Source organism: Odocoileus virginianus, chromosome 1 (genome assembly GCF_023699985.2).
Source record: "Odocoileus virginianus isolate 20LAN1187 ecotype Illinois chromosome 1, Ovbor_1.2, whole genome shotgun sequence".
Lineage (NCBI taxonomy): Eukaryota > Metazoa > Chordata > Mammalia > Artiodactyla > Cervidae > Odocoileus > Odocoileus virginianus.
In genome coordinates, this window is record NC_069674.1 from 62,054,922 (window position 1) to 62,067,411 (window position 12,490).

The following is a 12,490-nucleotide window of genomic DNA, read 5'->3' on the forward strand; positions in this document are numbered from 1 at the left end:
TCTCCATTTATACTTTCTGTTGGTTTTTCAAAAATTTCTTGTATGAAAAAAATCCACACAGCTCTTTTAAGGAATATATACTTACAAATATAATAGTAAATATTTGTTGCAAATTTTCTTATCTACAAAGATTTTCATATAATTAAAAGGTTATATTGATCAGGAGAGGGATATACCACCTTAGAGGAGGCAATTGTTTGGAGGTTAGTTAGTAAAACTGGATAGAGGTAGGCCAGTGAATTCACAGCATCATGTACAGGTTACCAAGTCTTGGTGATGAAACAGGTAAGTTAAGAAGGATGATCACATTATTTTCTTCACCACAAGAGTGAGATGAACTGAAATGCTTCTGACGTTTAACAGCATGAAACAGAAGGTTTAATTGAACCTTGTTGATTTGTTTCCTTGGTTTAATGAGTCCCTTGCCATGCGGTCCTATTGTATGAAAAAGTCACGGGTAAATTAAATAGTAAGCAGGCGTGGAGGCATATATCTCTGTAGGTCTGCCTTAGGAGATGGGTTTGTACAGTAAGCAAAGGAGGTGAGCACAAAGGGATGAATTTGTATATAAACAGGTTGTTCCAAGCCTGGGTGATCAAGGACAGTTTGGATTCTGCAGTCTTGATGCTTCTTCACTAAGTTTGGTTGCAAACATGCCACCACTGATTTTATATATATTATGAATATAAATGTATACATATGAAAAAGATTCAATATCTACAACAGTTAAAATAGTTAATATGTAACAAATATTACCCAATAAAAATTAGCAAAACTTAGTAAGAATCTAAATGTTATTATGAAAATACAGATTTAAACAATGAAATATAATTTCATACCCAATATGTAGGCAATAATACAAAATACTGTATCTTGTACAAGATGTTGAGAAATAAGAACTCCCAAAACATTTTGGAGAGGAATTTGATGATATCGAGTAAACGTGAAAATTTCCATATCCTTACATCCTGCTTTGTCGTACCTTTGTTCTAGATTGTTTATCATAAATTCATCTTAACAGTAAAAATTTGGAAATAGCAAAAAATATCTTTAGCTGTACTAATAGATTGTGGTAATTCTTATGTGAGATAATATATAGTGATTAAGTACATTAGAGCTATATATATATGAATATGGATAAGATAATGAAAGTCTTCAGCAAATATAAAAATGTTGTAAAATGATGTGCATGGTAGGAAATGATTAATGACATTTAGGAACATGCAGTTCTATTCATGGATACATATTCTTGAAATGTATTAAAATGTTCATGGAATTGTAAACGCAAAATTGAACTACTTCCCTTCCTTCCTCCTCCCCACATTCCATTTCTACCTTCCTTCTTTCCCCTCTCCTTCCTTCCTTTTTCTTTCCTTTTCAAGTGAAACTGTAATGTTTTTTTAAATATCTGAAGAAATATTATTAAAGGTTCAATTTTGTTAAAGATGGGTGTAGTAAAAAAGTGTTTATCTTGTTTTCCATGTATTTTATAATTTAAGAAAAATATTATTTCTAATTTTTTTTTCAGATTTAATGATTATCCCATATTGGTGAATCTTTAACATTTGTAGGTTCCTCCCCTTCACTCCCCAATTAGGTTTCTGCCTTGTATCTAACCAGTTAGGACCCAAACAAGCACATATGGTAAATGCCTGTTTCAATGCCATGTTATAAACTACTTATAGAGTGAGTAACAGTTCTGGCTTTAGCATCTATATTATAAAGTATTCTACTGTATTTTGAATTTGGCATTCAGAAGTTGGCTCCTCTGGGTAAATAAAAGGGTGAGTCATTACATAATGTTTTCATGCCAGGAATATAAGGAAAACTGCCTACTGGTTTTTTTCAATATTTATACTATTAGTCAAAGATATTTCAATTAAAAACTGAGATGTGCTCTCTACTCTATGAAAATCAATATTACGTCTGTAAAAGCCTTGACCCAATAATCAAACTGGTTTGGTGAATATTCTTATGTGATTTACCACTGATGAGTGACATCTTCATTGATGTTCCTCTTCTTTACAGTTACATACTCACAATGGGTGCTTTTGTCTATAGTAACTACCCTGATCACACTAACACATAACTGTCTGCTTGTAAATTTAGCAGTGGGAAAATCCTGGCTGTAAAATCCAGGCAACCCAATGGGAGATGAGACAAGTACCTGAGTCAACAAGAATCACTCGATCAGGTGGGAGATGGTGGCTACTTAGCTTCCCTCCCAATAAATCTTTTATTGTCAAGTTTATGGAAAAACTGATTTGTCACAAACCTTTATCTAATAATTTTGATGGGACATATAATTTATTAGCATGTATTCCTGTGGTAAGTTCTGTAGTAACACATTATCTTAGAGAATTTGTAAAGCCCTCTAAGTTGTGTGTCTTGCAGATGAGAAAACTAAAGATTGGGTTTAAAAAATTACCTGTTTAAACAGTAAGGAAGTGGAAATGTGGATTTCACCTGGCAAGGCTGGTTTGAAAATCCACATACTTAACCTCTTCCCAGTGCTTTCTTCCAGTATTACTGCATTAGCAACAGTGAAACTCTCTACTATAGCAAAATACAGTATTACTGCTTATCATGTAATGTTGGAAATTTTTAGTGCCAAATCCTAGGACAAACAGTTTATGAAAGGAAAGGGAAAAGAAGTGAAAGAGATAAAATAATGAATCCCAGGAGCCAACTCTTTATCAAGGCAATACAATAATAAAGGAACAACCTTGTTTGCACCTTTGCCATTTCCTCTCAAAGAATGTGTTGCTCAGATCCTATTTTCATAAGCTGTCTCTGATACTTAAATTTGCACTCAAAAATACCTACATACACGAACAAGCTTTTGCAGTTTTTAAATTTGTGATTAATAATAAACTTTAAAACTACAAGTATTCATAACATACTTCCTACATGGGGTTCCAGATAGTATCTGTTTCAAGGTTTCTGGAATAAGTCAGGAAGACCAAGATGAGACCATCAAGTTCTGATAGGGTCCAAATGACCAATTCATCTCTTTCCTTTGGAGACTTGCGAATTGTAGTTATCAGTCTCTGGTTTAATCTGAATCAGTTGTTCTTTCATTCACAATTTGGGATTCACAATGAAAATACTAACTTCTGGTGCTTATGTTATATCTGTGTCTCAAATTTTAGGTTGCTACTCATTAATGGTTTAGGGAAAACTAGTAGTTGTCAAATTAGTAAGATAGCAACCAACATTAAGAAAGAAAATAAAAGGAAAATAGAATATGATAAATATCTTAGTATATGACTTATCATAAAGGCTTTCCTGGTGGCTCAGATGATAAAGAATCTGACTGAAGTGCAGGAGATTTGGATTCGATCCCTGGTTCGGGGAGATCCTCTGGAGAAGGGAATAGCAACCCATTCCAATATTCTTACCTGGAGGATTCTGTGGACAGAAGAGCCTGGTGCGCTATATAGTCCATGAGGCTCAAGGAGTCAGACATGACTAAGCAACTGGCATTTTCACTTTTCAAGGGTACATGAATTCAAGTATTATCTCAGATATATATGGATCTGGAATTCAATGTAAAATGTTTTCCTTACTGTATACCATGATCAAAAGTCAGAATTAGCTGGATCTAATAAAAACATTTGGCTCTCTTTCAATCAGGTAAAGTCATAAGCACCTCCTCAGACCAGTGGATTACTGTTATTTGAAGACAGTTAAATAACCGTTGATTCATGAGAAATCTAATTAGAAAGCTGATAGAGATATTTCATCTGCTATGATTTCTACCTCCTCCCCCATTTTCAGATAGAAAATTCCTCAAATGACTGTCCTAATTTGTGACAATACAGTAATTTTTCGGAAGCTTAAATTGTTATTTTTACCACTAAGCTTTAGTCTATTGAATGGAGAAAAATAGTCAAGTCAATTGTTTTGTATAACATGGAAAACAGAGCATTTGGATGGATTTCATCATTTTTTTGGTTAGCTATTTTGACTCCAGGAAGACATAATTTAAATGTTATCTTTAACCACCAAAATAATCACCTCAAGTACTCATAATAACTAACACATATAAGCAAATTACTTATTTGATTACTTATAAGCAAAAGTTGTGCTAATTCCCATTGTAGCTGGATTGTAAGAATCATGGAGGCAGGCATTCAAAACACAATTCCCGGGCCCCGTCCCTGGACCCTATAATTCACTTCTGTTACGGGGCCCGGGAACTTCTTACTTAGAAACATCTTTGATAATACTTGTTCTTTCCCTGGTGGCTCAAATGGTAAAGCGTCTGCCTACAATGCAGGAGACCCGGGTTTGATCCCTGGGTTGGGAAGATTCCCTGGAGAAGGAAATGGCAACCCACTCCAGTACTCTTGCCTGGAAAATCCTGTGGACGGAGGAGCCTGGTGGGCTGCAGTCCATGGGGTCTCAAAGAGTTGGACATGACTGAGCGACTTCACACACATACACACACCTGGGGCCCAGGAGCTTCTTACTTAGAAACATCTTTGCCAATACTTGTTCTTTCTTTTTAAGTTAAAAAAAAATTGTTTTAGTATAGTAGATGTGAAGTGGTTTCTGTGGCTTTGATTTGTGTATACCTTATAGCTAATTTGCTCAGCATCTTTTCATGTGCTTTTTGGCCATTTGTATATCATATCTTTAGAGAAGTATTGATTAAAATCCTACATTTACCTTTTGAATTCTCCATATCTCTTTCTGCACTTAGCCCTCTTTTTCCCTGTCTTCCTCATATGCAGTTATAATGGTAACTGTAATGCCAGGCACAGGGCTAAGCACTTTAAATAAATATGTTCTTTAATTCTATTAGGTTTTATTTCCATTTTAAAGAAAAGAAAACTGAGGCCCAGAGAAGGTTAAATTGAATGTGGTTCATTAAAAACCAAGAAGCAGAGACTGATTTCAAAGTCAGTTCTCTCTGGTGTGAAAGTCCATGCTCTTAACCTCTGCATTGGAGGTCTACAGACTAGCTTCTGTTGCTGGCTTATGCAGGGAAATTATGTTTTAGCTATGTACCATCTTATACATTTTTAATAGTAAGTTTAAGTGACTGAAAAGTATGCAATTTTCCACATATTGTAAATATTATCATTTTAGAACATAACTGTTAAGTCAGTCTTTAAATGTTTCTAAGGGACTCTAAATGCCATGGTGATATGGTATCCAGAACCACTGATTTAAAAAATTCATGGACAGTTTTTTTTTGCTTGAAATTGTATTTTTATTATATTACTTCCCCTGAATGTTATCATAATATAACATTTTTCATGCTTGAAATTCTTTTATTGATCACTCAGACTTTCTGTATCAAAAATATGAATATAAATTAAAATTGAATTTTAAATAATTTCTTATAAATATAAAGCTGTCAGTGTTAAGGATTCCTTCTGATTGTGTTGTTATTATAATTATTAGTATAGCAGTCAGCTGTTAAAATCAAAAATAGATTACAGATTTTGAAAACTTATCAATAACTATAACAAGTAAATTTACATTGGAAATACACCTTTTTAGTAGGATAGATGAAGCTATTTTGATACCTTGATTAAAGGAGAATTTGTGCATAACAGTTTCTCAACTTGTCCCTTTGACATTCCAGAGGATTGTATTTATAAAATAATGCAACAAATAATGCAACAAAAATAAACAACAGATATGACATGTGAAAAGAATGCTTTTTCATTGTTGGTTTTCAGTTGGGTGGAGCTAATTTGAAAGGAGTTGTAGGGAAGGAAACCTGACTGGTGTGCTGCCTCTATCACATACACGAGCCCTCTAAAATAGGGCAAGTTTAGAAAAGGACACATATAGCAATAATGGACCTGGAAATTGATTATTTCAAAATGATTCATCCATCTTACTCTTTACAAGTGCTCTGTGTACCCTGGGGGGTTGAAGACCACTATACTGCCCTAGATTAGTACGTGAGGGACTGACCTCTCAAGGCTCTGGTCCAGCCCCACTAGTGGACCCCAGAAAAATAGACAAGACTGTCTGCTAAGAAGTTTGCACATGTGATCTTGTGTCATTGTTGGAATAACTTGGCAAGCTAGGATTATGTTTAGCATATAGAGAGAGTAATTTGTCTAGATTACAGAAATTTTATGTGGCTGAGCAAAAATTTGAACTCATTCTCTTTTTCCTTAATTCTTTATTAGACTCATATCAACTAGAAGCAATATAATTCAATTCAAATAATTCTTGTTTTTTTTCAGACTTTCACACTACCATTACTTTGTCTTCTTTTTAATTCACAGAAGGAGCGATGACCTGAACCTAAGTGTGTCTGTGTTTGATAGACTCTGAGGAGAGGTTTTTTTTTTTTTTTTTAGGAGAGTGTTTTGAATAGAGAAGATTTCTGGTATTCACCATCTGCCTTAGGCCATGGACCACTCTCTGGACAATTTCAGTATGAAGGTGGGCAAAGTCACATACTAATTTTGAAAGGGTGCAGAGATGAGGACCTTTTGCTCACACTTTTCTAAAGTATAAGATTGTGACTCAGATTTTATGTGGGAGAGAAAAGTGTCCATGGTTGGGTGGCAGGGCAGGTGGGGGTTGGGGGGGCAGTGTCACTGGATAAAAACATTTTCTTTTTTTAAAGTGAGATCATTGTGAAACCAAATCACTAAAATTTTGGATAGTTTCATTTCTTTCTAAGAACTCAGATTTTAAAAGTATATATGAGACCTGACTATGTAATTTATTCATGGTTTATAAGGTAATGTTAGGTTTAGCTTTCATTCTATAAATAGAGCAATAAAAGCACAGACCAACACCTTTCAGTTACCCTGTAAGTAACTTCATGGTTAGATGTATCTGGTATACTGAGCATAAAGCCATTTTCTATCACATAATGAAAATATTTGGAAAACCACTAAAGCGATGAGAGTTACAGAACTCTTAAAACTGTAATTGTCTGATTCCATTATTAGAGTGGAAAGTATTTGGAAATGTTTTCATTTCCAAGTAAATGGTAGGGTATCATTCGAGATTACTAATTGATTGTCCCACCCCTTTTCTTTAAAGTATAATGAGGTCAAAAAGAGAAAAAGGAAAATTTTAAAAGGAGTGCCTTTTTTGATGTATTTCTTTAGGTGACAGGTGAGTAAACAAAAATTATTAAAAATTTCATAAACAGGCAAGATGTTTGTAGAAAAATAATACTTGAATAGTTCCTTCCCCCAAATCTTGCATGAACTTTATAAAGAAAATAAACACATACACAAATAGAACATGAGCCTCTTGCTTGTTAGGTAAAGCATTAATTACAGAAAACTTTTTTTTTTTTTTAAGAATTCCTTTCTTAGACACTGCTGGTGTTTCTTCCTGCTATCTTTTGCATCTTGCCTCTTAGATAATTTCACTGCTTGTTAGAGGCTTTATTACAAAGCAGCCAGGCTTGAAACAATGAGTTGAAACCAACTTTGCTACTTTTTAAATACATTGTAGGAACAGGATCAGAGAAAGGTAGAATAGGAGAGTTTTGGATTATGAGTAGACTTCAATTATCTGAATTACCTGGACATCCCTTATCCAAGCAACACAAATTTAATTATGGCTTACTTCCCTATTCCTCCATAAATTTGTAGAAAAGCCCAGGAAAAAGGCGAGGCATATTCATGAACCAAGAACTTGGTTGAACACACAGAAAGAGAAAAAAAATAGCAGCTTAACATTAGCTTTTATTCTGGAAAAATCCACTTAGTGAAGCTACTTTGAAAGAAGGATAAACACTGGCGGATAAATTGGTCCATCATGGGACGGGTTTTACAAGATAAGTGAACACTTGCTTCTTTGAATCCAAGAGCTATGCTGCAGCCTGACAAATCCTAGGCCCAGTGTATCAAACAGCCGCAACAGGTTCCTTGGAGAGCTCACAAATGACATTTCTTTACGTGCAACTTGATAAGTGTAATTCCCCATCTCCAACTTTTCCTGTATTGCTTCATATCTAATCTGATTCTTTCTTCAAGAATTGTTTTATGCCTCTTAATGTATTGTGGGGAATTTGCTTTTAGGCTCTTGGGTAACAAGGGGAAAATGAATTGCAGTCTAGTAGAATCTTGACAATATAACCATTACATAGTGAGTGCTACAGCCAACAAGGAAAAGAAAGATGAAGAGAGCAGTGTTTGATTCTGGTAAATTGTATCAATCACAATTTTGCTTCTGTAGAATAAATAGAGTATATGAAATAGCTGAGGATAATCTATTAGTTGTTTACTCAGTTGAGCAGCAGAAGGAAGTCATTCGGTTCTGGAAGAACTATGAGTGTCCTTTCCAAAAAGATACAATTACTGTTATTTTGCAAACAATTATTAGATACATTTAATAAATGATACTTACCAGACAACACTTACAAAGTATGTCCCTGTCAATAAGAAAAATGCACAACTCTTCTGGTGAGAAAGCTACTTTTTTTTAAAATTTCTAAGATCAGAGAAATGACTGACCAAAAAATAGTAATTTCACCTTTTGAAATACTGAATTTCTAAAGTCATTAAGCCTCTGTTATGTTATATATATATTAGATATATATGTATATATATATTAGATATATAATATCTAATAATTACTGTGTAAGTACAGTTCAGTGGAAAGAAAATATTCTTTGCATAAACAGTCCAAGGAATATCACAAAACATTTCAATTTTTTGCCCTATTCAGGCACTTTGTGGTTCTTACAGTGTGAACCTTGGATCAGTATCTTGAAGCCCATTTCCTTTCTGATCTACCTCCTCCTTGTTTTCTGCAAAATCACACTTGGTCTCTAGTCCTCTGCCCTCAAGAGAAAGTCTGTCTTTCCTTTGATGAAAGAGAAATAACGATAAACCATTTAGTGTTTTCTTTCTAATTTTGACCACCTCTCAGGAGAATAATGTCTGGGTTACTATATAAGTCTGTCTCTACTGATTTATCAAATGTGGGAAGGTCAAGGAAAGAAAATGGGGAGAAGAAAGAAAATCTCATCTTGCCAAATAACTCATAAACTAACATTTTAAGCATATATACCATATTTTTAAACTTGACTGCAATTTTAAAGTATCTTAAAATTTCCATGCATGTTTAAGAACCTACAAATAATATATATAGTAATGAAAATTCAAGATGAATATAGAACTAAAATAGTATCATTTGACTTAAATTTTACTTAAAAATTATTTTTAAAGCATTATTAACTTAAAAATAATGTATCTATTCTAAGATGTTTCTGTTCCAGTGATGATAATCATTATAGCTAATATTATTGACCAGCTAATATGTGCCTGATACAGTTCTATACACTTCACAGTTATTTCATAATAGCAAATTAAATAAATGGTCATTATTCTAAGATACTGGGTCTGGGTGAGCTTAAAATATGTGGCTTGTGTTTTTCTAATTTTTTCTGGGATTGGAACCTGATTACTGGAGCTCAAGGGGTAAAAGGTCAGTTTGTGAAACTCTTGGGTTTATTACTCTTCTTAACATTTCTCTGGAGACTGGAGTTGAGGAAAAGAAATCCTATGCTAATCTTCACTTGCTCGCATTCATTTCTGAAACTCTTGAAAACATTGTTATTCTGGAGATGAAGCGATCTTTTATGTGACTATTCCAACTGGTTAAGCATCTGTAAGCAAATAATTAACATGCTTGTAATTCAGTAATTCCACAGCTTGTAGAATAATGTGTCAGTATCCACTCTGGAATGAATGTTGTTTATGCCAGTTTTAGTAAATCTTTGGTTCTGGTATCCTGGACTGCATCTCCTTCCACCAATTATCAGGACACATATATCCCATGAATTTAAGCTGAACACACTTTCTTGGTATCTATGATTTGTCTAATCCTTCTTAAAACATTGAAACTTTTTTTGAGCTGTCTAAAGATCTTTTCAATAGCAAGAATTTAACTTGGAAATTCCAAAATGTACAAAGAAGACATTATGTAAAGATATTCCTTTAGAATATAAAAACAAAGATAAAATTACACATTAAATTCCTAAATGAAATATCTATTGCTATGGATGCATGGTATTAATTGAAGCAGTGTAAAATAGCCAGAAGGCATGGTTTCTTGAATAGCACTGTACTAATAGGCTGCTTTTGTGCATGCAGCATTGCTTCAGTCATGTCCAACTCTTTTTGGCCCCAAGGACACTGTAGCCCACTAGGCTCCTCTGTCCATGGGATTCTCAGGCAAGAATACTGGAGTGGGTTGTCATTTCCTCCTCCCGGGGATCTTCCTGACTCAGGAATCAGACCTACTTCTCTTATGTCTCCTGCATTGCAGGTGTGTTCTTTACCACTAGCGCCACTTGGGAAGGATGATTTTAGTTGCATCTTAAATTTAAATTTGCTCAAATGGTTAAAAAAAAATCATTGGGTCATCTTTCCCCTCTCTCTTCAGCTAGATATCTGTTTCCAGGAGAATGCCAGGTACTGATTAAGTTAAATTTAGGTTTTTAAGACCAATCACAATGAAAGGGAAATGGATTTTGCTGACTGGTTTATGTCAGTCTTAGACCACATCAGGAGCTGGGGGTAGCATCACTTTTACCCAGAAACATTCTATTTCACAATGAGTAGACTTGATGATCGAGGTAGAGCCGTGATGTCCAGTACATCTGTATTTTTAATATTGGAAGTTTATTGCTGAGGAATTTTTCTCATCTGTCTCATATTTTTGGATCAAAGAAAAATATAAGCAAGTATTATTGAAAGATTTGAAAGTCTAAATAAAAAAAAAAAAAAAAAGCTATCTGCAGTTGTTAGAGACAGTCCTCCTTGGATCACTTGTTTCTGCATGTCTCAGGGACAGAGGCACTGATTGCCTTTGTTCCACATCACCTTTTCAAAGAGGTTTATATAGTAAACATCCTTGGAAAATGGAGATAGTATCACCCTCTGTGGCAAAGGTCAGGTATGCTTACTGCCCTTTATAAAATATGTAGATACCCTAAACTTGGGGTCCCTCACTGTTTGGCACCACCTGGCCTACTTTTCATTGCTCTGTGGGGTTGGAACTTGGGGAACTGGCACAAATACTGATAAACACTGGCTGCTGATATTGCCATCAGTAATATATGGTTCTTTATCTCTGACCAGGATTCTCCTTTCTTCTACCAGCATCTATGAACCTGTGGCAAGGTAACCTGTTAGCCTGCAAGTAGGGTAAATTTCAGACTTCACAGTTCTTAACTGCCAAATATGATTAATATGTGAAATAGACAAGTATTCCACCTTTCATACTTCCTTTAGTAGATACATGTAGAACTTATACCCTCTACTAAAACTGCTATATGGAAGTAATAAAATTACTATATTTGCTGATTTTCCTGGACTGCTAGCATTTCCAGGAGACTGCTACATCAAAAGAGTCACTCTCCACTCAAGCAGAATGAATTCCAATCCAAGGTTCCTTTTATTAAGCCCACACCACACTTTTTGTATCATTTCATTATTGGGCTGGAAGAATTAGGCAAAAGAAAAATCCTCACTGACAGTTTTTCCCTGTGTATAGACTCTCGAAACAAAGTCTTACCAGGACTCCTGGCGTTGTTCTAGGTAGTGCTTTAAGTTTTAGCAAAGGAAATACTTTGAGGCCCACTTTTTGTTTCAACAGTACCTGCCTTGCTTTGTTTTTCAATTAATTTTAGAAGCAACTGGCCTGAGATTTGATTTGTGCCTGAGTTCAACTACTTAAGCTTACTTATAGCTTTGAATAACTGATCTTGCAATTTTACACTTAATATCCTAATACTATATAAGTTGGTTTACATAGTTAAATCACTGTGACCATACTTTTCTCAATTAGTAACGAATAATTTGATAGGCTTGCTTTCACTGTAACCCTCTTCTACATGGAACAAAAGAGAGGCAATTTCTCTTTGGGCATCTAAATGCTGCCTTCTGTGTACTGTCTCCATTTACCTCTCTACGTCTTCTGAGCAAGCTTTCTTTTGGATTCCTAATGACCTCCCACCCCTACTTACTCATTTCTCTCCCTTCAAAAATCAACTTTCAGAGCTTACACAAGTGTAAATTGTTAATAATGCTTAGTATTACCACAAAACATCTCCTTTCATGTACTGCTCAAACCCTAGTCATAAGCATGGATTTTTAATTACAGAAACACAAATTATAAATATCAGAAGAGCTTTCAGGGCTTGGGGGAGTATTCCTGGTACCCAGAAAACACACCATGTAACATCTACTTTTAACTTCTAATGATAATATAATCTCACCTTATCTCAATTTTTCCTTCTATAAAATGAAAATACTGTTCTCTGCTTGTACTTATATGATAATAAAGATTAAAACAAAAGGTTTGAGTAGAAATAAAGTATAATGTTTTAAGCCTTGATTCTCTCCTAGAGGAAATTACCATTCTTTATGTCTAAAAAATTTCTTTAAAAAAGGTAATAGAGCTTTGCTTTTAGTTTGTGCTATATGACCCCATGGACTGTAGCCTGCCAGGCTCCTCTGTCCATGGCAAGATACTAGAG

General features: G+C 34.6%; 1 long non-coding RNA gene across 1 annotated transcript; it reads right to left on the reverse strand.

Moving 5' to 3' along the window:
• Positions 1 to 355: 355 nt before the first annotated feature.
• LOC139036720 (uncharacterized) lies at positions 356 to 3,659 on the reverse strand. Its single transcript, XR_011489558.1, has 2 exons — positions 3,402 to 3,659; positions 356 to 435 (listed from the first exon to the last, which is right to left on the reverse strand). It is a non-coding gene; the product is annotated as an uncharacterized lncRNA (long non-coding RNA).
• Between the last annotated feature and the right edge of the window lie 8,831 nt (positions 3,660 to 12,490).